Below are 26,603 nucleotides of genomic sequence, written 5' to 3'. Positions count from 1 at the left end.
AAAGGCTCTTTCTAACTTTTATAGCTTCATTTTTTATCCTGTGTCATTTCACTTTCATGTTTCTCATTTGGAGTATTTCAAAGTAAAATAGTTATGTAAGAGAAAACTGGAAAAAATCATGCTCTTTTCCCCCCTCTGTTCTTGAGAGCTTTTTTGGGGGGTAGTGGTGGTGGTGGTGGTATTATTTCCTTCCATCCCTATCAAGCCATTAGTTGTCTGACTATCGAGCTTTCTTTGTCTATTAAAAAGTTCACCCTTCTACTCTCTTTCGGAAAATGAAACTATAGGGATTGTCTTTCATTTCTATTTTTATTAAAGAAATTTTAATGCATTGCCATTTTACCCCCTTCCTTGCAATGATTGCACAAAGGACTCAAGTGCAGCCAGGAATAAACCTAAGTAATCCTTAGAGAAATAAAACAAGTCACAATTAAATAATCTGCAACCAACAGTTATTATCGGAGGTACAGCCTTCAAGTTAACCTTCATGCTACAGTGTGTCCATATAAACAGACGAGTACTTTGGAAAAAGAAGGATTAAAATCTAGGAACAGAAGACAAAATAGAAGGGAATGTCTTGTAAAATAAAAAAAAAGCAGGCCAAAACTTTAAAAAAAATTAAAGCTGTAATAGCACAAAGATTACCTTTTGAATTGTACAAGTGAGATTCTCTGAAATCCAGTTTAGCTTAATGGCCTGAGGAGAATCTTGGCTTCAGCATCCCACAAATGTATAAATTAGGTTAGTGCAACCCTTGCTGGAGGCTCTCCCCATGTCTCAGTAAAAATTAAAAAAAAAGATATGATACCACTTGTTTTCCCTTAAATCAACAATAGGAATTCAGCAGCACAATTTAAAATCTATTAGCAGCAATATTTGTTAACAGTAAAAATAGTATGTTCTATATTAAAATAAGCAAAAGCAGCAAGGTTAGAATATCAATCATCCACTGCTTTTCTTTATACCGGACTGTGCACTCAGAGGACAGGGAGTGGGATGCAGGTTTCCATGAGAAGTAAAGAGATAAATTAACAGAACAGATTTTAATTTGACTCTCAACTCCATGATCCTCCATCCTCTTCTTCATCTCTCCAGTATGTAGTGAGTGCATTGGCTATGACGTCTCTCATGACTGTTAATCCTTACTGTCATTAGCCTCTTGGTGATATCCTCTTTCCTCCACATAGAGAACCACAGAGTAAGCCCATGGCAGTGGGACATGATGAGGAATCTGAGGTGGGGCAGACAGGGACGAAGAAGATCCTGGGTATATCTTGCGCTTTGTTAAGCTTTGGGAGCCTGGCACCCTACCTGGAAAGCAGAGTTATTACAAAAGTGTATGGACATATCATCCTTGCATTTGTCCCCGAAGTTTGTTTGTTCTACTTGAGGGATATTCATTTCTTTCAACCATTGGGGGAGAAAAAGTAAATGATCTAAAAATGGCAGGGAGTAAAAAGGGAAAGTGTGTGGACAAAGCACAAAGAAGATAAGAAGGGCCAGTCTGTGAAACAATTTGCCTTGATCTCTTACTTGGATTAGAAGAACCTCCCTGGTTATATATTCAAAGCTATATATTCTTTATTTTATTTTATTTGTCGATCTTAGGGCTTGAACTCTATGCCTGCGTGCTGTCCCTGAGCTCCTCTGGCTCAAGGCTAGTGCTATACCACCTTTTCTTGCTTTTTCAGTGATTAATTGGAGATGAAAGTCTCATGGACTTTCCTGCTGGTTTTGAACTGCAGTCGTTAGAGCTCAGTCTCCTGAGTGACTAGGATTATAGGTCTAAGTCACTAGCACTCAGCTTCACAGCTGTTTATACATGAGTGCCTGTGTGTGCACACACACTTTAGTGAGTATAAGAGCAGAGTAACACGTAATGAGATAGGAGAGAGGGAAAGAGACAGACAGGGACAAGTAGGAAAGATATGAAAGGCTCCATTGTAAGCTTATCTTTTTGTTGTTTGTGTGTGTTCCAGTCCTTTGGCTTGAGCTCAAGCCCTGGGTGCTGTCCTTTAATGTTTTTCTTTCAAAGCAAGTGCTCTGCCACGTGAGTCATCTCTCCACTTCTAGCTTGTTACTAGCTAATTGGAGATAGGAGTCTCTGGGATTTGTCTGCCTGAGTTGGCATTGAACCATGGGTGATCTTTAGATCTCAGCCTTTCAAGAAGCTAGAATTACAGACAAGATCCACTGGTTTAACACCTCACTTTTAAATGCAAAACCCAGTGGTATGGAAACTACCACTGTCATGATCACCTCCTTTGAACTGGCACAAGACTTTTCCACCTCTATATGATGACGCAACTTACCTCTATAGTATCGGAAGTACCTAGTACTAGAGTAACACAACAGCAAATCCTACACATCTTTAAGATAAACAACAAAAGACACAAAAATGATACAAATAAAAAATACAAAATGAGTCTTTAAAAATTAGTAATATATATATATATGCTCTCCTGAGTTTTATAGTCACTACTATACCCTTGCTATTATCATTTTAATTTTAATATACTGAAAACATGCATGGGTCTTAGCTTCCTAAATAACATTGTTTTGTTTGTGGAGGAGTTACCTAAGTCCCTATGAAACTGAAGAAGTTCACAGCGGCAAAATTCCATAGGGCTACTTTTGAAGACACAAAAATACTCACAAGGCCTTCAAATAACAGGAGAAGCCTTAACATCAGAAAAGGTCCTGGCTTACATTAGGCCCACTTTTTCCCTCTTCCTCCTCCTCTTTCTCTTCTTCTTCTTCCTCCTCCTCTTCTGCTTTCTCCTCCTCTTCTTCCTCCTCCTCCTGAGGTGAGGACCAAACTCAGAGTCAAGTGCTCTTCCACAGTTCTAACTCCCCAATCCTCTTATGTTCTTATAAGTCAATGGATTCAGAGGAAATTCTAGTCACCATTAGCACATTGCATAGATGGCTATACAAAAGAATTGTACAGAAGAAAACTCATATTAAGTACAGTAAATATAAAAAAGACTTAAATCATCATTTTAGGAGCATCTATAGTCCCCTTTATTCAAATGAAAAGTTCCCAAAGTGGATTACGTTGTCAGTGGGACCCACAATATGTTGGTACCAATTTGGACATCAGCACATGGAAGATCACATTCTGAAAGTCAGTGATGGGATGATGAACAAGGACTCACTTCACACAGAAAAGACCAGACAGAGAAGGCACTGAACCTACGGCTTTCTTATACACACACTGTGTGAGCCTGGGTGGAATGAAAAAGCAACTGCGTGGTGAATGGAAATATTTCATCTTGTTTGTTCTTCTCTATCATTTCTCAGTCTATCTTTCTTTCTTCATCTGACTCATAACCTTGGGATGGATTATCTTATATGAAGGTTTTGAACTTGTGATAGGAAACCATGGTTTTATTAGTCATACTCTTGGCTCCCAGATGTATAGATATCTTCAGGAATGTTCTCGACAGGAATATCCCAGTCCATTGGTACTTAGATACCCCACTGTACATTTTATGTGAGGAAGATAAGCTGTTTGTATAAACTTACACTTTCTTGTAGAACCTATTCATCACATAGATTTTTAGTAATTATTAATCAGACCTCAATCCATCTTAACTTTTGGTCTTACCAAAACAAATCTTCAGAATATGTGCCAGGTAACAATTATTATGGTTCAGTTACTAAAATTAGAAGGTAAAATCAGAAATTGTCACTCAAAATCATATGTCATGGTTTCACCTTGCCAGTTAACATATTAACCTAAAACATCTTTCCTGCTTCTACCAATCCAGAGAAGCTAAGAGGGAAATGTATCTTTGTGCCTTTCCTAGATCCCTACATCAGCAAGCTAATTCTTATTTCTGGGGAAGAAGGCTGATGTCTTTCATTACATTCAATGCAGTAAGAAGCCAACTGAGTAAAACTGATCCGTGCCACTTACTTAGTACTGCTTGAAATTACTTCTCCAAGAGATTCGTTAGCTAGCTTCCCTAGGATTTTTTCCTATCAGTTTGTAAACAGCTTCATGAGACAGCATGATGCTTCCTATGACCTTGTACTAAGCCCCTCAGTTTAATATAGTTAGTTTGTGAAAAAGGTAAAGCCCCATCTCAATGACTATGTGCTATAACTGAACTAAATTAAGGACCAATGAAAGAAAAAAGGAACCATGGAGACAAGGAAACTACACCTGAGTATATTCATTTTTAAAGATTGCCCCAAGAGTATTCAGTCAAGCAAAAGTAGCTATGGTATGACGTAGGTATATCAGGTAGGTATTTTTGAGTTTGTTATTATTAAGGATAGGAAGTTACTCAGGCAAAGGCACCTCAGAGCATGATGAGTAAACAAAGCCTCGTTCCTCCAGATCAGTAACATTGGCCAGCAACATATTAAATAATATCATATAGCCTGAAGCTGCCTGACTACACCTACACAAATAGAAATACCAGTTCAATAGCCATAGCCTTAGAGGGTGACCCCCTTTTACCTGAGTAAATAGTTAGTTTGAGAGAGTAAAAAGAAGTAGAAGGAGAGACCATTCTGCTGTATCTGTAACATGAATGATCAGCAAAAGAATGTGGATTCTCACAGCCAAGAAATGGATAGGTTGCTACAAATGTAGTGCCTTCTGTCCTTTCAAGGTGCAGGAACTTGAAAATGGATTCTCCTTAATTCTTTTCTATTGGTGTTTGGTTGCCGATGCAATACATCTTGATAGTGAAAGTCCTAACTATGTCATAGAAAGAACAATGAGCATTTTCAAAGCTTTGTGGTCTCAGATCAAATCCACAGACTTGGAAAACTTCAGGCAATTTGATTCATACAAGTCTACAGAGAATAAAATGGGATTTTATTTCTTTTATAATGGTAGTGTATTTTCTCGTTAAAATTTATTTACAGCTCTGACTTTTTGGATTTTTTTGGGGGGTACTGATGGGAGGACTCCAGATTTATAGGCCCTTTATGATTCTTTGACTTTCTTTTTTTTTTTTGCCAGTCCTGGGGCCTGAATTCAGTGCCTGGGGCACTGATCTTGAACTTTCTCAAGGCTAGTATTCTACTACTTGAGCCACAGCACCACTTCCAGCTTTTTCTGTGTATGTGGTTCTGAGGAATCAAACCCAGGGCTTTGTGTATGCTTGGCAAGCATTCTACCTCTAGGGTACCACCCCTGGCCTTTTTTGAATTTCTTCCTAAAGTGATTGCTTATATGGGGAATGAAATTAACTACATAATTGTATTAACACAATGGGAATCCATTAGCCATGTGTCAGCAGCTCTATTGTACAGCTATCAAATGATTCCCAAAGGCATCTGCAGCTTAGTCCCAGAAGGTAGTGGGAAATTGAGGAGGTGAATCCTAATGGGAGGTCTTTAGGTCATTGCTAGTACTGCTCTTGAAAAGTACTGTGGGATCTAGGCCCTGTTTTGTGTATCTTTTGTTCCTGGTCCATAAGCTAAGCAATTTTATTCCACCATAAATTCTTAAAGTGATGAACTGCCTCACTACTTACACATTGATGAACCTAGAATACTTTATATCATATGCAAAAATGAACCTAGTGTGCAGAGCTAAAGTCATGAACTGTTAGAAGAAAATGGTACCAAGACATGTGAAAGGGTATCAATGTATGTGAATTAATGCACCTTCTATCTGGCAAATATCATGTAACCCTTTTATTAATTACAATAAAAAATATTTAAAAAAAGAAAATGGTAGAAACAGAAAAACTGTGCTTTGCAGTAAGCAATGATGTTTTGCACCCAAGTTCAACTCTAAAAGCATAATAGGGCTGGAGGGGGAACAGAGGAAAGGGAGGAATCAAAACCAAGAGAGGAGGGGAAGGAGGAAGGAGGAAGGAAGGGAGGGCACGACAAATGGAGATAGGCAGGAAAAGAGGAAGTGAGAAAGAAAAGAGATGGATAAGGGAGAGATATTATCTCCAGTTAAATGTATCCATAACATGAAAATTTCAAACGTTTGTATAAAAGATAGACAAATAATCCCAGCCAAATGTGTAAAGGAATGTAAAGAAGATAGAAAAGTGGCCAACAAGCATAACAAAAAGTGTTCAACATCATTAGGTATTAGGAAATTAAAACTAACACATTATGAACACCAACTTCATAGCCATTAGAATGCATATAACCAAAAAGATTGATATTAAATGTTTGCAAAACCATAGAGAAATTGAAATGCCCATGTATTAATAATGAAAATATGAAATGGTGTAGAAAAAAAAATCCATGTTAGCAGAGTTTTGTGGTTCCTACCCTTAGGTGTAAGCTACTCAAGGTTTGAGGGTAGAGGCTCATAGCCAGCCTTATGTAAAAGTCTGAGGCACTCCAATTAACCAGCAGCATGCTGAGCTGGAGGCATGGGTCAAGTGGAAGTGTACCACCTATGAGCAAGCAAGCCAGGGTAGCGTGTTCTCTCAGATCATTACCAGCTCTTGAATGTAATATGTGATTTCAGCTGCACTTGATTTCCTTAAACAGTTATCTACTCTATTACTTTCCTTCTTTTACTATTTGCTTATATGTTCATTGAATACAGTTATTGAACATCTATGATACAGTAAATTCTATGTTACATGCTATACTATGAGAATTGGGGAAGGAGACCTGAGGGCTAACAGAAGTGAAAGATGAGCGTGATGGAGTATGCATGAGTGAAGTACATTATATGAATGTATGAACATGGAGCAATGAAACCAATAAAACCATGTAAAACATGAGATGTAAGGAAGAGTAATGAGAGCGAGTGAATATTCTCAAACTACATAATGTGGTATAAAAATACAATAAAATCCCACTGGAATTAATGCATGCTAGTAAAAAAAGAAAAAGGACAGTAAACTATATTAAAATAATAGCAGTCCTTCAGTTCATTGAAATTATAACTTATGGGGTAAAAGAAATTTCAAAACACATATAGACAAATGTGTTTGAACTTTATCTCTTCTCTCCTCCTCCCTTTCCATGTTCACATAAAGCATGCCACTGACTAACATATACTAATCCAAATAATGCTTTTCACGCTAGTGAGTTCTCTGTAACAATTTTTTTTTAAAGAAAATTTTTTTCACGAGTTGGAAAGTACCCTGAACCCATCTCAAATGATAGTGTCCCTAAAGAAAATTGAGAAGTTCTTCAAATGTTCACCCATTTAATTGCATTTTGGCAGTGTTGGAAATGAGGAAACAGGGAGGAGCTGTTTTCTCTTGTAGATAGATTTCCCCATGGAATGAGCAATATCCTTGCAGTGACCTATGAGCTTCCTGCACCAGCCTCTGCCACAGGGGACCGGATCAGTAAGTGTTCTCTGGGGTATCATTTCCTCAAAGCTGTTTGTACCCTGTACTAAACAGTAATCAAAAAGTGACCCTGTAAATCTCAGGCTTCCTGCATCATTGTGCATATCCAAACTCTAGGAGGTTCCCCTGGGATTTGTCCCTTTCCATTTAAGCTGTAAAACTCTAAAGATTTTGAGCTAATTGAGTTGTATCCTTTGTTGGCACTGGGCTCTCTCCAGTAGATTTTCTGATCAGTGAGTCTACTGCCTCCGGGGCAGAACGGAAGGATAGCAGCATCTGATCTAATATGCCAAAGAGAGACTGAGATAAAAGTGCCTGTGCCATTTACATTCATAAACGATAAGACACAATTAACCTGGAGATTTGCAAGTCATTTTAAACATAGTCTTCTATTTAGATGAGGTAAGCACTGAGACTAGCTGAACTGTTGGGATGGGGTTGAGTAGAAGAGGTGGTTATGGAGATACAATCACACCCACAGAAGACTCTGAGCTAGAGTCATCACCTCCTAGGTCCTAGGAATGATGTGGCTGTCTCATTATTATTACAACCCCTGGAGTTGCATTACATTCTGCATAATACTGCTCAAATAAAGAAAGGAGAGTGTAATTTGTTTTGTTTTGTTTTTGCCAGTCCCGTGCCTTGAACTCAGGGCCTAAGCATTGTCCTTGGGATTTCTCAAGGCTAGCATTCTACGACTTGATCAACACCACTTTGGTTTTTTCTATGTACGTAGTACCAAGGAATGGAACCTGGGATTCGTAAACACTGAGCAAGCACTTTACCACTAGGCCAAATTCCCAGCCCCAAAATGGTTCATCTTTTTTTTTTTTTTTAATCAGTCATGGGACTTGAACTATGGGATCTGGGCATTATCCCTGACCTCTTCAGCTCAAGGCTACCACTCCGGCTCTTGAACCACAGTGCCACTTCCTTTTTTGTTTATTTGTTTGGAAGATGAAGCTAGAAGCTGGGATTCAGGAATCTGATCACCTTGTGTAATATGGCTTGAAATTTTCCTTCTTAAGTAAAAATATCTCTCGGGGTATAGTAACATTGGTGTTAAGGTCAGGGAATACATTGGGGAACTGTCTATGGATAATTATTGAATGCTTATTGTGTTATTAATGACTTGGGTACTGAATTAGTCCACATTCTTCCCCTATAGGTAATGCAAAGAATTATTAGGCAATAGTCTCCCTTTAGAAGATTTACCATTTCATAGCCACCAGTCAAATATAGCCCACAAATCGTAAGTGTTTTAAAGCTCTGTGTTTTCACACTTAGTCTCATTTCCAACAGGACAACAGCTCCCTCATTTCACAGCCACGAAAATTAATCTGTAAATAAATCATTTCCTAAGGAAATCATTTTTAGCCAATGATGACATCTAAACTAGAAAGAGGACCCACAGCTGTTAAAGGCCTTGCTTGCTTGCTTCGTTTACTTGCTTATGGTTTCTGCAATCACACCTTAACTTTCATTTTATTTATTTTTATTTTTATTTTTTTTGCCAGTCCTGGGCTTAAGCTCAGGGCCTGAGGACTGTCCTTGGACTTTCTCAAAGCTAGAACTCTACCACTGGAGCCTCAGCACCACTTCTCGCTTTTTCTAAGTATATGGTACCAAGGAATCAAACCTGGGTCTTCGTGCATGCTAGGCAAGCACTCCACCACTAGGCAAAACTCCCAGCCCATTAACTTTTATTTATTTACAACTTGCCAGGACAGATGAAGTTGGAGCTACCAGAAGTTACTAGTTGAATGTTAAAATCTCAAGTCCCTAATCAAACTGACCAGTGGGAAGGAAGTTCAGGGCAAATTAATATGCCTTAATTTTTTTTTATTTTTTTTAAAAGAATTTATTAACATTGATTTTTACATCATATTTCAAATGACATGTTTAACAAACAAGTGTTCAAGAAGGGAATCTCTATATACAATCACTGGCACTTAGATTTTAGAACATAATCAAAATTAGACTAAGGGTTTTTATATCCTAGATACATATTAATTCATGTAATAAAACATTCTGTCTATAGAGTCATAGGTTTTTATGTCTATGTAGTTGTGTTTATTTTTAAGTTGTATGGGCTTCATTTTAAGTTTAGAGGGCTTTGTTCCCTATCCCAAGTGATTCTGACATGCTATCTTGATTGGACCTCTTGGGAGACCAGAGTGCGTTTTTAGTTTTCAATGTGCAGAGCCTAGATTCAGACATTGCATAAGCAATGTAAGCATATCTTGTATTCCCAGGCTGTGAAAAGGACCCTGTTTCTCTCCCAACAGTGGTCTCCAGAGCGGCACTTGAGGAGAATAAAGATGAGAGAGATCCAAAAACACATTCTGAAAAGATAGCAAGGATAGAATGCAGGAAGACCAGAGAAGGGGTGACCTCACTACTTATTCCAACAAAACGCAGCTAGCTCCCTTCAGAGACACTCAAACCTGACTCTTCCATTGTCTATAAACACAGTGCCGTCTCCTTATAGCTGAGCTCTTCACTCTAACATATTCTCTGCATTTTTTTTTTTGGTGGTTTATGGGGCTTGAACTCGGTGTGGGTGCTGTCCCTGGGCTCTTTAGCTTAAAGCTAAAGCCTTACCCTTGCGCCAAGCCCCACTTCCTGTTTTCTAGAGGTTAATTGGAGATAAGAGCCTCAGGTCCTTTTGTGCCCAGGCTGGCTTTGAACTTTGATCTTCAGATCTCAGCCTCTGTTTTGTTGTTGTTGGTGGTTTTTTTTTTCTTTTTTTTTTTTCATACAATACCATTTGATCAACCTGGGAAGCAACTTAAGCAGGGGCTGACCTACAGCTCCTTTTTTAATCTCTCCTTGCTCTTAAACCACAGGGCAAAGGAAGGTGTCTGTGATCTGATTTAATGCATAAGAAACAGCCATTTGTTCCTATATTTGAGCTCTCAACCTGACTCTGTGACTCAGCATGAATGAGGATAGTCTGCTAAGAGAATAGTAGACCACCATGGGAAGGAACCAAAGACTAGCAGTTTATTAGGCAACATGAGATGTCATGGTAAAGGACTGCTTAGTGAAAGGAAATAAAAAACAAGCTACAAAGAGACAGAGGGCCAGGAGCATAGTCTAGTGGTACAGTGCTCCCCTAGCATGTACGAAGCCCAAGGTTCGATTCCTTAGTACAACATACACAGAAAAAGCTGGAAGTGGCACTGTGACTTAAGTGACAGAGTTAGCTTTGAGCAAAAAGTGTCCAAGGACAGTGCCCAGGCCCTGAGTTCAATCCCCAGACTGGCAACAAAATAGAGAGAGAGAGAGAGAGAGAGAGAGAGAGAGAGAGAGAGAGAGAGAGAGAGAGAGAGAGAGAGAGGAGTAAATAATTGATAAAAATGCTGTCAGAAGCAAAAAGAAAACTATATTCTGTCTTCCACCTTGAAGAAAGAGTTCTCTTCAGTCGGCACTTGGTATCTTTTGTGGTAATAACAACTCTTTTCCTTTTATGCTGTCATAGATAAGCAAGGAAGGAATATTAGGTAGATTTTGTTTTCAATTCACACATTTAATTGGATTGAAAACTAGGATGCTGAAATGACAAGCGTTTTTCTTTACCGTTTAGCCCATCCTGTGTCTTTTTTTTAAAGGGTGTTGATAAAGGTAGTTTAGACCTCTGTATCTCTTATCCCTTTGGGCAGATGTTTCTATGACAGACTAGTCATTTCATAGGAGTAATTGAAATCTACAAGCGCTCCTTTTGGTAAAACTATTATACAGCTGCTTTTCAGTTTCAGTAAAAGAAATGTTATACTTTTCTTCTGTTGGGTGATCAAGCAAGTGACACCACTTTGGCCAGCAACATCTAAATACACACCAGTATCTAAAGAAGGACTAGTTTCCCTTTGGAAGTTACAGGATACATTCTGACCAGCTGTGACTTACCAAGGAATGTTTGTCTAGCAGACATTGCTAGACAATTTTTGGTTTGATTCTTTGTCATCTCCATTATAAATTATCCTGGTACTTTCCCCTCCCCCCCCCACACCCTTCGTTTTTGCCAGTTGTGAGGCTTGAACTCAAGGCCTGGACATTGCCCCTGATTGTCTCTGTGTTCTGGCTTTTTCTGTTCATATGGTGCTGAGGAATTGAACTTAGGGCTTCATGAATGCTAGGCAAGCACTCTACCATTGAGTCATATTCCCAGCCCCTGTCCCTGAACTTGTTTTGCTCAAGGCTAGGGATCTACCACTTGAGCAACAGCACCACTCCTAGCATTTTCTGAGGACTTTATTGAAGATAGGAGTCTCATGGACTTTCCTCCCAGTCTGGATTCAAACTGTGATCCTCAGATGGCAGCCGCCTGAGAAGCTAGGATTAAAGACGTACACCACCAGCACCCACCTATCCAGGCACTTTTCTTCTCCATATTCTTTAGTATAGTTATTGTGGCAACAATTCCCTTTATTTCTTGTAGTGATCTAATATAGCTCTGGGAAAGAATAAAGGTTACTTGTGATTGGAATTCTATGATTTAATAAAAGCACACTTATAATAGAAATTAAAACAGTCACAGCTCAAGGTGAAGTTCCTGATGGTTGTAAAATACAAGAGGAGAGAAATGAGTCTTCTGGTTTTCTTTGGGTAAGCATCTTCTAATTTGGCATTAAATCACATTAGTTATTTCTTTTGTGTTCTAGATTGACTGTATCTAGACTATTTTTGTCTTTTAAGGGCTTCTTTGCAAATAGATAGTTGGAAAGCAATTCTTTGGGCTAGTACAAAGTTTTCCACAAGTAAGAAAACTGCAGGTTCATTGGAACCCAGGTTTGAATGATCGGGAGCACAGCTGGATTGAGCTAGTAGGGGTCAGCGGAGGAGGGGAAATGGGTGTCTTGGTTTGGTAAAGGGGAGGATGGGCTCTTAGGTGTTAGAAAAAAAGGAAATGATATTGAGACACTAAAACTTGTTTGGGGATTTTGTTTGGGAGGAAAATTGTAGGTTGAAGACAAACAATATGTTTTTGCTACAATGTATAGCTCAGAAGATCAAGCAAAGAGAAGAAACATGTCAAGTCCATTTATAAAAATGTTAATGTCAGAAATAGAACTAGAATTGATACCTAATAATGCATAATAATTTCCCCAGTGTCTTATGCCTTGCCAAGAAGAAGATGGAGTCTATCTTATTATCTGAAATTATTTTATAAAGAATCTGTATTAAAAAAAATAAGCCAGACACCTTCCCCCCCAATTGCTTAAGTCTCTCCCTTGTGGCACATGATTTTAATGCTAATGTCTCACATCTGTATAATGCTTTATTACTTATAGGACATTTTCCCATACATTATATCAATTATTGGATAGAAACAAATATTAACCAGACCTCAGAAGAGCTATTTAGAAAAACACTCTTTCAGCCCATGAAGTAAAGATCCATGTTCATGCTTAGAAATCAAGATAGAGTCTAGTAGAGAATATTAAGATACTTAGGATGAAAATGCAGAGAAGGCTTCAATTCCTGACAGTGATTTTGATGCTGCCAAAGGAGGCTGTGATCTGAATGGCAGATCATTCTATCAGAACTCTGGATTTTATGTTTTGTTTTGTTTCTGTTTTTTTTTTTCCTTTAACAAAGGCACCTCCAATTACCTATTATACTGACTGGGGTTACTCAAAAGGTCAAGGAAGATGCTATAATTTGGAGTTTCAAAGGCCCATGTAATTAAAAGCTTAGTCTCTGATTTGGAATTACTAGGAATGGTAAAAGTCAGAATTGAATACCCAGTGAGTTAAGAGGTGGAGCCTATGAGAGATCTTTAAGTCTTTGGGGGTATTTCCTTGAAGGAGGTCAAAGGATACCACTCTCTTTTACCTTGCTTCCTAGTTTTGTTTCCTCACACACTGCTATCACATGCTCTCACCATGATGTACCACCACAGACCCAAACCAACAGGGCCAATCTATTGTAGGCTGGTATCCTTAAAGTTTTGACCTCTTCCAATTGTATTAACTTAGAATCACAGTTCTGAGCCAGTCTGGAAGGGAAGTGTCTGAAACTCTAACTCCAATTAACAACCAAAAAGCAAGATATTCTTCTGTGTCTCAAGTGGTAGATCACCAGCTTTGATTAAAAAAAAAGAAAAATAAAAGAAAACCTAGAGGATCAGAGTTTAAGCTCCAGTACCAGGGGAAACATGTGAGCTCAATATACACTTTTGCCTTTTTAGGCTGAATCGTTTTAGGTCCTGAATCTTGAACCCAGGGCCTGGGCACTGCGTTTGAGCTTCTTTGGCTCAAAGCTAGTACTTTACCATTTGAGCCAAAGCTCCATATCTGGCTTTTTTTTTGGTGCTTAATTGGAAATAAGAGTCTTATGGACTTTCCTTCCAGAGCTGGCTTCAAACCTGGATTCCAAGGTCTCAGCTAACTGAGTAGCTAGGATTACAGGTGTGAGCCAGCAGGGCTGACCTCAGTGTTATGTGTTTAAAGAGTCCTTCACTCCCATTTCCTATATAAGGAAATATTTCTCCTATCTTTTTCTATATATCCTATTATAATATAATAAATCCCGGCTAAAATGTCAGTAAAAGGTATTATATATTTTAAAGAAAATTAATATTTAGATACTAATGCCTACAAGAAACTGGATATAATTGAAGCATATATTTAGAGTCCTTATGATATTATCATCAAGCTCATGACCTTACAAATTAAGTAACAGATTGAAATCCTAAATCTGTCACTTAGCAACTCAGTATGCACAGAGAAGTGATTCCCCCTGTGTCAATTTCTCATCGAAATAGTGGGATTAATAATACTTTCATGATTGCTAACATGGTCAATATTAAACCACGTAAAACAATTAGTGAAGAAACAGATGCAAAGTAAGTGCTCTTAATCAGTACATTGTGTGGTTAATAACTTTGAAAGTGGAGCAAGTACTTGTCCTTTGTTATACATCTGAATTATTCCATGGGCCCATAGTCAAGGTCTTTTAGTTTTAGTGGATACCAGAATACCTGTAGGACTTGGTCAAGCATAGATAGCTTGTCTCTCTCCTCAGTTTCTGATTAGACTAAACATAGAGCTTAGACATATATATAATTTGGGGGGTGTCATAGGGCTTGAACTCTGGGCCTGAGCATTCTCCCTGACCTGTTCAGCTCAAGGCTACCACCCTACCCCTTGAGCCATAGTCTCACTTCCCTTTTTCTAGTGATAAGATAAGAGCCTCATGTTCTTTAGTGCCCCGGGACTGCCTTTGAACCTTGATCCTCAGATCTCAACTTCCTTAGTAGCTAGGATTATAGGTGTGAGCCACCTTGTCCAGCTTATTTATATTTTTTGAAGCAAAATAGAACTATGGTACTAATCCAGGAACCACTCAACCTCTATAATATTTAGAACAGAATCTCTGAGAGATCTATTCTTGACATACTCGAAAACTCCCCTGAGATTCTTCTCTGCAGTCACTACTGAGAACTATTACCAAATGCTACGACAAAGAACTATTTTATTTGATTACCCTAAACAATGGCTTCATTCTTGGCTCACTAGCGTGTTAGATCAGCTATGGATGTTTGGTATTTATTGGGTAGAGATGTAGGATTGAAAGAGCTGCTATACTAAATTTGCATGTACAGAGCAGCAAAAGTTAATCTGGGAGTAGAGATTCCTTTATCAATTTACCTGGGAGTTGTAGGTATGGGAAATGTAATTGTTTTCATTTCTATAAGAGCTTTGGGCAACTTTCTTTTTGAAAATTACACTCTGAGTTCCCATTTCTGCCTGCATTTCTTGTTATAGAACTTGATTAAACAATAAAAGCCAATTGCCATCTACAACTTTACCTTGTCTCCCAGTCACACATACAATTTTTGCCAGTTCTATTTTCTTTATTATACTTTATCTTTTGAATAGATATTTTTTCTCCAAGAAATATTTTAATGATATTAGAAAAGGCTCATAATATAATATCTCATGTATGAAAATTCCTGTTAGATTTAAGTGAATTTACAGATTGTTTTCAGCTTTCTGTGTTCTCCTTTAGCATTAGCATGATTAATTTGTAGAATTACAAAACAATAGTACTCAGCTAACAAAAATGAGTCAAAGTTGGGTTTTTTAACTCTGTGTGTGTGTGTGTGTGTGTGTGTGTGTACACGCTAGTACTGAAGCTTGAACTTGGGTTCTTTTGTTCTTGATATTTCTGGTTCTACCACTTTAGCCATTCCTGTAATTCTGGCTTTTTCTGGTTAACTGGAGTTAAGAGTCCCATGGGATTTATTTCTTGAGGCTAGTTTGGAATTCCTCAGATCTCAGCCTCAATAGCTAGTATTATAAGTGGTAACTACCATTTAGCAGGTTTTAACTATTGTTTTAAGCATAAAAATGGGGAGAAACACCTAGGTAAGAAGACATGTTTCATGGAAGTTTTTGTATAGTTTAATTCTAGTTTGATTTTATATCCATCTTAGGTCTTAAAAAGAGACCCACACTAGTACTTATACTCAAAATAGTGATAAAATTGCTTCTGAACTATAGGGCTTCACATTGGAGAAAGAGAAAATAAGTGGGACTCATATGGGTTTTATCATTTTTCCAAATGTGCCTTTGATGAAGAAAGTAATTTAAATTTTGCATATAGAAAAGAATTTTAATTTCGTTTGCAAATAGCATGTCTAGACTTGACAATGAGTTGCACTTGGGTATCTACACGGCAGTAATACTGGGAAATAGCTCCTTGAGGTTTACTCTACTTAGTGGACAGGTTCCTGGTCATCCTACCCCATAATCTGTCGATGTGTGGTTCCTAGACCAACAACAAGGAGCACTTCTGGGGAATGGGGTGGGGACTTATTAAGAATACAACTTACTGAATCAACCACGTGGAGAATACAGCCAGAAGTCTGATATTCCTGGTATTTCCTCTGTAGTGAGCCACCAAAACACTCAAGGAGAAAGGGGTCTACTTCAAATGGTAGCGTCATGTAGATATCAGGTTAACATTGTTGGATGGAGCATCAGACTCTTGCATTAGCAGCCTACTTATTAGGGTACATCCATATCCCTGTGATATAGTAGTAGCCATGACCTATTTATGACATTATTAACACAGTCCTGGGGGCATGGAGCATTCAACAAGGGGATTTAAGCCACTACCTTAGGACAAGACCCCACCCAGTTGTCTAGACATCAGAGATGAGCAATACAGAGACAAACACGCAGATGGTGCTATGTATATGTGGAGATCTTTGAGAATTAATGCCTGGTATTCGCGTGCATTTCTATACGATATTTAGAACATTTCTGCCTCCAGTGGTTCTCAAAGTCAACTCTGATTTTCTCTAGTTCCCAGGATGATTATTGTAATATATTTCTATGATTAAATCCTTATCCACTGCCTAGAATGTCCACACAATCCAGGGCTACACATTTTAATAAATTACCAGGTTTATCCTACACTGTCCCCTAGACTAGACTCCATAAAGGTCAAAACTATGCAAGCATGGTTACCCATCTTTTCTATAATCCAGCACAGGGTGTATAGAAGGAATGTTGTGAAATTTCCTGAATGAAAGAATAAGCATAGAAGCTCTGATAAAAGAGAATTTGAATGAATGAAATGATTAAGGAGTGAATTCTAAGAACAACTTAGTCTTTGGGGAACTGGCTTCTGAACTGCAAGAATTCTTACTTAGCTGAAGTCTGTAATTTTAATTAACCTTGTTTCTACTTCAGGGACAGGGAAAATTCATGAATGGACATTGATGTGCAGGGTATGAATGACAATTATTAAGACAAGATTAGTTTGTTTTTGTTTCCATTTTTAGGATTGCTTGTTGCACCTATTCCCAAGTTGTTAGCTTCAAGAGAAGCGGAGAAGGCATAAATTCATGGTATTCAAACAACTATTAGCCCAACCAATATTAAAATTAGAATAGGACATTCTGTGGGGGGGAAAATATGTTTCAAAGGAATATTTGAATGATGATATGGAACTTATGGAATGTTTGGGGTTCCCGTTTCACTGCATTTCTTCATTATACTGTGTGTAAGTTGTGAATGGTCATGCAATGCTAGTTATGACATGGTTATGGTTGGAAAGTCGGAAAACATCCTGAAAAGAAGGCTTGCTGTTTTGTAAAACAAAGTCTCTTTTGATCTAAAACTTTTCATATAATACGGTAAATGAGTCTAGAGGAAGAGAGGGATCTCTGTTTCCTTTTGAAGTTTTGAATAACAGTAGCATTTTTCCCCTCATTGATAAAAATCCTTCACTGGCCTGTTAATTGGTACCAAATGATCTTTCCTGTGGCTTGTGCAAATGAATGAAAGACCCAAGTAAGATCTGATTGTCTTTTCTGATTCCCTCTCTTGCCTGAGCCTGTAGGGCTGGAGCCCTGTCTGCTGCCTGAGATGAATGGATCTCAAGGAACCAACATGTTAGATTCAGCAATGAATGGGTCTGAGTTCCCAGTGTCTAGCATCCCAAGCCTCCAGGCACATTTGCTGAGTGAAAAATGGCAGAATTAGCCACAGTGCCACAATGCAGCAGAATGCACACAAATATAAGTTGTTGCCTCGTTTTTTCCTCTCTAGTCACAATAGAGTGAACAATTCATGCACATACCCTCACACTCAATATTTATTCAAGTAATACAGATAGGAACATCAGATAGTGCTGAAAACCTTGTGTAAAAATCAACAGTCCTTGGCTCTACTTTTTACCAGACATAAGCTTCTCCTGCAGCCAGTATTTTAGTTAGTCTCTTTCCTTTCTTTCCATTTCTTTTGGCTGTTACCCTGTGTATTTCAGGAAATATGGTTGTATTGATGTTTCATACTTCATTAATTTATTGAATCTATTATGTACTTCTCTTTAGGTTAGTTGCCATGAATGGTGTCTTTGCAATTTCCAAATTATTTAGCACAATGACTGTCAGAAATAATGGCTTATACATATAGTTCTGTACCAATCCCAATGTTTAATGAGAATATCTTAATTTTTATTCAACTCTTTTTGTCTTTATAATGAACAATCATCATATTTTTGAAAATGTGCTTTTTTAAATGCACCTAAGACTTATTCTATGTTTTCCAATCACCCTAGATCTATCTGGAATTTTAAAATTACTTTCTTCATAAATGTCTGAAAATGTCAGTTTATATTTTTTTTCCTGTTATAACCTCCATATGTCTCTGTTTCTGTCCAACGCATGCAGACTAAACTTGTTCTCTGATCTTTCTACTTGTTGTAATCTTGGGTTTTTCCATGAACAGGTGTTCCTCCAGCTTATTTGCCTGCTCTTATATCTTGTACCTTTTGTCTGCTTTGTCCTTTAGTTTTCCACACCATCTTCAATGAGCTTTGCTGTTCCAAAGCCACCTGCTGTCCAGTAGAATTGGACTTGATGTCACTGGGCATCTACAAGAACTTTATAATGAGAAAAAAACCTTACTTAGAATCTACTGAGTTGAACAACATTCTCAAGTGATTGTTTTTTTTTAACATCAAGAACTATGGGGCTGGTTATAGATTTCTAGATTGAAAATCAGAGTTTTAAGAAATCCTTCAGCATTTTAAGGAAAATATTTCCATACAGAATCCCAGATTGTTGATGAACAAAAACAGAACATAACTATAATTTTCCATTCTCCTTGATCATTCTAAAATTTCAGAAAAAAAACACTCTGTGTGTATATGATTTGTTTGTATGTGTGTGCATATATTTCTTGTCGAGCATTGTTACCTCCTCCTTTTTTTTTCTTCCAGTTTTCCTCCCCTCTAATTCCCACCCCCAGATATAAAATTCATTGCTAACATATTGTCTTGTGAGTATAGCTGTTGCATTGGTTTTCCCTTTGTCTCGCCATTTTGGTTCATTTTTTTCTTCTTTTAGCATAGTTTACTTTGTGGGAGATGTTCTTAATTGTGTTTTTCAGGCTTCTTAACTATTACATTACTTAAAATCATTTAGTTTACTATTTCCTTTTTTTTTGGTCTTAGTATTTCATTTTCTTGTGTGCTGTCTTCTTTCTTTTCATGCATATAGTTTCTTCTGTTCATGCTGAGAAAGTACTAACCATAATGTAGTAAGAGAATACAGAAAATGAAGAGAAACAATTATGCCATTTTAGAATCTGGAAACAAACCTGGGTAGCAATCTCTGATACAGACAACACTAACACTGTGCTGATGGTGGGCATAAGACTGGGCTGGAGTTGTGCTGCTAGTATCTCTGAACCTCAAAGAGCTTTAAAATGTAGTGAACCCAGCATGTATCTTATAAATCCTAAGTGGGTACTGCCCTGAAAAATAACAATAATTGGTACAGGGAATAATATCTATAGCAACGCTGTTGTCATAACAACAGTAGTCTTGATTCCAGATCTCTTGATTTAGCAACTGAAAATGCAGATGACCATCTAAATTTGCACTGATATAAATGTGGTATATAAACACAATGGAATTCTATGCTGCCATCAGAAAGAATGCCATTGCCACATTTATAAGGAATGGAAAGACTTACAAAAAATCATATTAAATGAAGCAAGCCAGCATGAAAGAAACATAGGCTCCATGGTTTTTCTCATTTGTAATAATTAATATATGTCTAGGGTTTTCCTAAAGAAAAATTGTTCAAGGGCTATGTACATATGACCATATAAGATGAGGATAAGTGAAATGAGTTCAAGGATATGGAAACAAGAGTTTTATCTTTGTGGTTGATGTTTTCAATATACAATGTGAACTTATTTCTTTTGTTTTCTTTTCCCCCTATGATTTATTCCCTTTTGTCACTGAATCTCATTTTGGTACCTGGTTTATTTGAATTAGGGAAGGGAAGGGGAGCAACAAAATGGCGAAACAAAGGACAGAAGGTAAAGCAAGGTAATAGTGATACATATAAGACAATATGTTGGAACTGAATTCTACATCTTGGTCAGGGTTGTGGAGAGAGGGAGAGTGGGAGGAAAACATGGGAAGGAGGGATAATGATGTTTGAGAAGAAATGTATTCACTACCTAACTTACGTAATTGTAAACCCTCTGTAAAGCATCCTGACAATGAAAGTAAATTAAAAGTACTGGATAATATTTTAATTTATATCATATTGCCACCAAACAGCTCATTGCTTATCATAAAGTCAAACTTAAAGGCTGAGAGCTGGTGGCTCACACCTGTAATTCTAGCTACTCAGGAGGCTGAGATCTGAGGACTGAAGTTCAAAGCCAGCGCAGGCACAAGAAAGTCCATGAAGTTTTTATCTCCAATTAGTCACCAGAAATCAGAAGTGGTACTGTTGCTCAAGGGGTAGAACAGTAACCTTGAGCTGAAATGCTCAGGGACAGTGCCCAGGAGCAGAGTTCAAGTCCCACACATGAAAAAAAAAAGCAATGAACAGATTAAAGAAAACAGGAATTGTGCTGTCCTCAGAGGGACAAGATTCAACGAGTATGAGAGCAAATATAAAAGAAAATTCAATTCATATTTGGGAGCTCAATTCAAATAAATATTTCAGAAAGTAAAAAATTATGAAAATATGAGAAAGCCACATCTCTACGTGTCTTATAAAGTAGCAAAAAAGAGAGAGAAAGAGAAGGTAATAAAAAGAAGGAAAAAGTTATAACATAAATGAATATGTAGGTATTTTTCATCTGTTTTGCTGCCCCTTGGTTATCTCATATTGTTACAGTATCTTACCTTGTTATCTGATATATTGTATATATATATGTATACATATATATTTGGTTATTTGAAATAGGATAGGGAAGGGGGAAAATAAGATGAGGGGAGGTGGTGGGGGAGAGAAATGGGAACAAAATACACTTTTTAGATGGGTTGTTACTAAAAATACTGACCACTTAAAACTTCTTCATAAAGAAGTCTTTACTTATTCTGAAAGAAATAAAGGTTTCCCCCAAATAAGGGAGCAAATTCAGAATGACCAAACTGTTAACATTCCAGAAATAAAGAATCTAGTTAATGAAGTAAAGATTTCAAGGGATGGTGATGTGGCTAATCAGGGAATGATACTTGCGTGTGACCCTGGCATGTATCAGCCTCAACTGGGGACAGGAGAGGGTGCCCTGAATTCTTTCTCCCAGACACAGAAAAGGACATATTTTGGAGCTTATTCGCACTAAAGAAAGACTATTTTGATATGAATGTCTTTGAGGTCCCTGGGACACTTCAGTGCAGAGGAGATGAGAAGTGGTTCAATTATTAAGAAAAATAAAAGGGAAATACAAGAAAGAAAATGTAAACATACATTTCTAAAAGGAAAATTTAAATCTAACACTGCCTCATTCCACAGAAAGTCATAGTTAATTATAATTTTTAGCTGAGAAGCGTAACTCTTAAGATGTGAGACGTTTGGGAGTGTGAGCTAAGATTGTATTTGCCTGTGTGAGAATAGATATGATACAAATACAGATACAAAAATAAAAAACAAGCAAAATCACCTTTGGACAAAATACAATCATTAGAACCTAAGTTTACAAACAAAATGATTGTGGGTAATTAAATATTGTCCAAGCCTACTCATTCTACCACAACATGAATCATACTCATGTTTCCTTTTATTCTCCCAAATCAGTCAATACTGCGATAAATACTTCAATTCAGTCTTCACCTGTGTGCTAGATTTTGCTGCTACGGAACAAAAGTCCATCTGAAGATTCATGAGGCTAAAATTTGAAAATGTACATAAAATAGAAAATTCTTGGAAAATCATGTTTGAAAGGGAGAAGTTCATTTGGGTATAGCCAGATATTAATATTAGTATCATTTCATGACAGAAATTCCTTTTTCTTAAAAACTAAAACTAAAAATAGAAAAATCCATTGAGTTGGTGACCAAATGGATCCAGACCCTCTAAATTCATTGAAAAGGCTAGAACAATAGAAACCATATCACCTTCTGAACCCAGAGGAGAAATCTGAAATGGTTGATTATTCCCTTTGATTACTGAACATACACATAGGTTTCAGGTTTCTGGGTTCAGATGCAATTTTAAACAATGCAAATGGAATCATTTCATCTAGAATCATGTTGAGTGTAAAAATCTAAGACTGGCAGATATAAAAAAAATCTCATCACGGTAAAATAGATCAGAATAGATTTATATTAAAAATACTGGTGGTTTAGAACTGTGGGGCTTCCCTTTTGCTCAGAAGAGCTAAGTTAAAACAATTTGAAGGAAATAAAGTTTATGGGACTCATTAAGAAATAAAGTAGGTATTGCAGTTTCTAAAGTATGTGGCATACATTTTTAAATGAGTGGTCTGTAATAAATTAGTAATGAAAATTAGGTTGTGTTTTGGAACTAACCTTGGAAGTTGGTGCTAAAGATAAACTTCAATAAAAACAAAAGTAGTGGCGGGGAGTTTGGCCTAGTGGTAGAGTGCTTGCCTAGCATGCATGAAGACCCGGGTTTGATTCCTCGGTACCACATACATAGAAAAAAGCCGGAAGTGGTGCTGAGGCTCGAGTGGTAGAGCTCTAGCCTTGAGAAAGTCCAAGGACAGGGCTCAGGCCCTGAGATCAAGGCCAGGACTGGCAAAAAAAACAAAAAAAAAAACAAAAAAAACCCCAAAAAACAAAAGTAGTAACAGTAAAGGCTATTCCATTTAATGGGTACAATTCATGATTCTAAATTCTTTATATGATCCTATTTCTAAATTGCCTCATAAGCTAATTATGATTCTTCACACGTGATGTCTAAGGAAAAAAAATGATTCTGTGATAAGGTAATAGTGGATGTTAGATTTTATTCAATCCAAACGTATAAATTCCACACTAATTCAAGTCTCCCATCATTTATGGCCCAGGGGCATAGGACAGATGCATTTCAGGATTGAATTTCCTTACTCTCAATGTGTTTGCCAAGGTGAATGCTGTAATTCTAGAGATAAAGATATAAAATAGAATCTTTGTAGCCTGAGGCATGTATGTGTGATGGCTCTAAATGTTGTTGGCCTGGCACAGACCAAGGGTGACTATTACAACAGGCATATTTTGTTGTTGACATAGAATCTTGCTCCATAGCCTAAGCCAGGCTTGAACTCCTGTTTCTTCTCTAGGCTTCATAGTTTGGAATGACAGGCTTGCACTATCATGCCTTCCACTAGAGCCTATTTCCACTCACTGTATCATTTCCATGTTGTCTTGTCCACTTCCAACACCATCTGCACACTCTATGTAGACCTGCATTGTATGGGCCAGGGGAACCAATTTGTCATGATTTGTCTATCAAATGGCTCTCCAAAGCTCCTGCTTGGAAGGCTTGGCGCTCACAGCTGATGGCATCACTGGAAAGTAGAAGAAATTTTAGGGGCAGAGCTATATTAAAGGAAGTAAGTCAGAAGGCATACTGTCAGAGTGGACATTGGGCCCTTAGGACAATTTTCTGTCTCTTCCCTTCCTGGCTGCCATGAGGTGAGCAGCTTTGCTCTGTGGTATTCTTCTGCCTCACCAAAGGCAAGAAAAAAACAAAACAAAACAAAACTCTGCCCTCTATCTATTTTGTGTGTGTGTGTGTCTGGTGTTTTACAGTTATCTTTGTTTTTCTAGTACACCAGGTCTGGAGCTTGAACTCAGGGGTCTGGGCACTGTCCCTGAATTTCATTGTGTTCAAAGCTATCACTTTATCACTTGAGGCACAGCAACAGTTCTGGCTTTTTGTGAGTAGTTAATTGGAGACAAGAGTCTAATGGACTTTTCTGCCTCTGCTGGCTTCAATACACAGTCCTCATATCTCAGCCTCCTGAATAGTTAGGATTATAGGGTGTGAGCCACTGGTTAATCTGTAAATTATGCTACTTACATAACTTACCCTGAAATTACATGCTTCAGTTTCCTGGCAATCATTTTGTTAATCTGTAAGTTATGCTATTGGAATCCTCCCCATCATATATAATACTGTAGTTAATATATTTGTGTATGTATGTGTGTGACTCTGTAATCTATTTCTTAATTCATACACTTTCTTCTAAGACTTGTAGTACAAAATTCAAACATTGGTGAACAAGAAATTCTTACCTTATTCCTTATATTATCAGGGAGGCTGGTAGTATTTCACTGCTCAAGTGCAATGTTAGCTGTAGATTTCTGTGTATGATCTTTATCACACCAAGGAGCTTTTCCTCTACTCCTACATTAAAGAGAGTTTTTATAAAATTATTATAGATAGATGTTGGTTTTTGTGAAATGTTGTTCTCTTTATCTGTTGATAGGATCCTGTGATTTTCTTCTTTAGCATGTTGACATGATGGCAAACACTAACTGACTTTAGATGGTGAGGCATGCAGGGAAAGTTTCTACTAGAATGTGGTGTGTAGGATTTCCTGTTCTTCAATAGAAGAATGGTTTTGCTGATGTTTTTGATGTTATGATAAGTGTATCATCTCTTTTTAGGAGAAAAGTTGCTCTTTAGTGTTTTCTTCTTGCAATGTCTTTCTCCAGTTTTCACACTAAGGTAATGATGACATCATAGTACTCTATGATGTTTAGGAATGTTTATCTTCTCCATTTCCTGAATGGGGCTGTAGAGAAGTGATGTTACTTCTTCCTTAATTTCTTTTTTTGCCAGTCCTGGGCTTGAGCTCAGGTCCTGAGCACTGTCCTTGGACTTTCTCAAAGCTAGAGCTCTACCACTTGAGCCTCAGCACCACTTCCGTCTTTTTTCTATGTATGTTGTACCGAGGAATTGAACCCGGGTCTTCATGCATGGTAGGCAAGCACTCTACCTCTAGGCAAAACTCCCGGCCTCTTCTTCCTTATTTTTTTTGGTTAGAATTCATCAACAGCTACACATACAACTGGTGGTTTATGTTGTGGAAAGTTTTTAGTGATCCAATTTTTAAATAGAAACAAGTCTTTCAAAATTACTTATCCTTAATATACTTAGATAGATTGTATCTTTTATTTTTTTAAATATTTTTATTGTAATTAATAAAAGGGTTACATGATATTTGCCAGATAGAAGGTGCATTAATTCACATACATTGATACCCTTTCACATGTCTTGGTCCCCATTACCCTCACCCCCACCCCCACCCCTCATCTTGTTTTCCCCCCTTCCCTATCCAATTTCAAATAACCAAATACAAATATATCCAATATATCAGATAACAAAGTGAGATACTGTAACAATATGATATAACCAAGGGACAGCAAAAGAGATGAGAGATAACATAGTACATTAAGGACAACAATCATTCATTATATGGCTTTTGTTTCAATATCCTGGAGGTCCTTTCAATTAGCTTCATACTATATGGCCTTATGTATCAAGGTTTTGCTCTATTGCAAATCTCTGCTAGTAGAGCCCAAGGTTTCTACTGATTATGACAAATGAGGGAAACCATTGAGCCTAAGTTCCTTTGAGACTGGCTTACTTCACTTAATATGATTTTTTCTAAGTCTTTCCATTTCCTAACAAATGGGTCCATGACATTTTTTTTCTGACAGCAGCATAGAATTCCATTGTGTATAAATACCACAACTTGTTGATCCACTCATCAACTGAGGGACATCTTGGTTGGTTCCATATCTTTGCTATGGTGAATAATGCTGCAATGAACATTGTAGACTCTATTACAGAGCTATAATTATCAAAACAGCTTGGTACTGGCACAAGAACAGGCCTAAAGACCAATGGAATAGAACTGAGGACCCAGATATTAAACCACAGACCTATGGCCACCTAATCTTTAACAAGGGAGCCAAAAAAATAGAGTGGAAGAGAGACAGCCTCTTCAACAAGTTGTGCTGGCAGAACTGGTAAAGCACCTGCAGAAAACTAAAGTTGGATCCTTCTTTGTCACCCTGCACTAGAATTAACTCCAAATGGATCAAAGACCTGGAGGTAAAAGCTGACACACTGAAAACTTTACAGGAAGGAATAGGAGATGCACTAGGCCTCCTTGGCACAGGTCGAAACTGTTGGAGACCATTACTTTCAGCCTCCTGAGTAAGTAAGATTATAAGTTGGCATCTGGAAGCTCGCTAATGAGTCAGTACTTGTTGACCAGGAAGTTTCTTTGCATTTGTTGATTTGTTTTTTCCATGCTTGTGAATAGAGTGGATCGCTAGATTTCTTCCAGGTTTGTTAGCTGCTTTGCAGATGACCTTTACTGTGATTGGCTGCTTAAGGATATAAATAGTGTGGGGTTTGTGGAGAAGAAAGAGGACAGAAGAAGAGAGAGAGGACAGAGAGAAGACGGAGAAGAGAGGGAAGACGAAGAAGGGAGAAAAGACGGAGAAGGGAGAGGAGACAGGAGAGAGGCAGAGGAGAAAGAAGAGAGAAATAAACCACCTCTGCTTGCA

The 26,603-nt window shown here is 37.7% G+C and overlaps 1 long non-coding RNA gene across 2 annotated transcripts; it reads right to left on the bottom strand.

The window, feature by feature from the left end:
- Positions 1-1,067: 1,067 nt before the first annotated feature.
- Positions 1,068-24,731, bottom strand: LOC150045711 (uncharacterized). Of its 2 annotated transcripts, XR_016532869.1 has the most exons (5): positions 24,315-24,731; positions 23,422-23,584; positions 18,591-18,704; positions 2,710-2,802; positions 1,068-1,311 (listed from the first exon to the last, which is right to left on the bottom strand). It is a non-coding gene; the product is annotated as an uncharacterized LOC150045711 (long non-coding RNA). The 2 variants fall into 2 exon arrangements; XR_016532870.1 differs by lacking the exon at positions 23,422-23,584.
- Between the last annotated feature and the right edge of the window lie 1,872 nt (positions 24,732-26,603).

Source organism: Megascapheus bottae, chromosome 27 (genome assembly GCF_031878675.1).
Source record: "Megascapheus bottae isolate mThoBot1 chromosome 27, mThoBot2.hap1, whole genome shotgun sequence".
In the NCBI taxonomy this organism is placed as follows: Eukaryota; Metazoa; Chordata; class Mammalia; order Rodentia; family Geomyidae; genus Megascapheus; species Megascapheus bottae.
The sequence above is the reverse complement of the archived record's forward strand: the minus strand, read 5'-3'. Positions and strand labels throughout refer to the sequence as shown.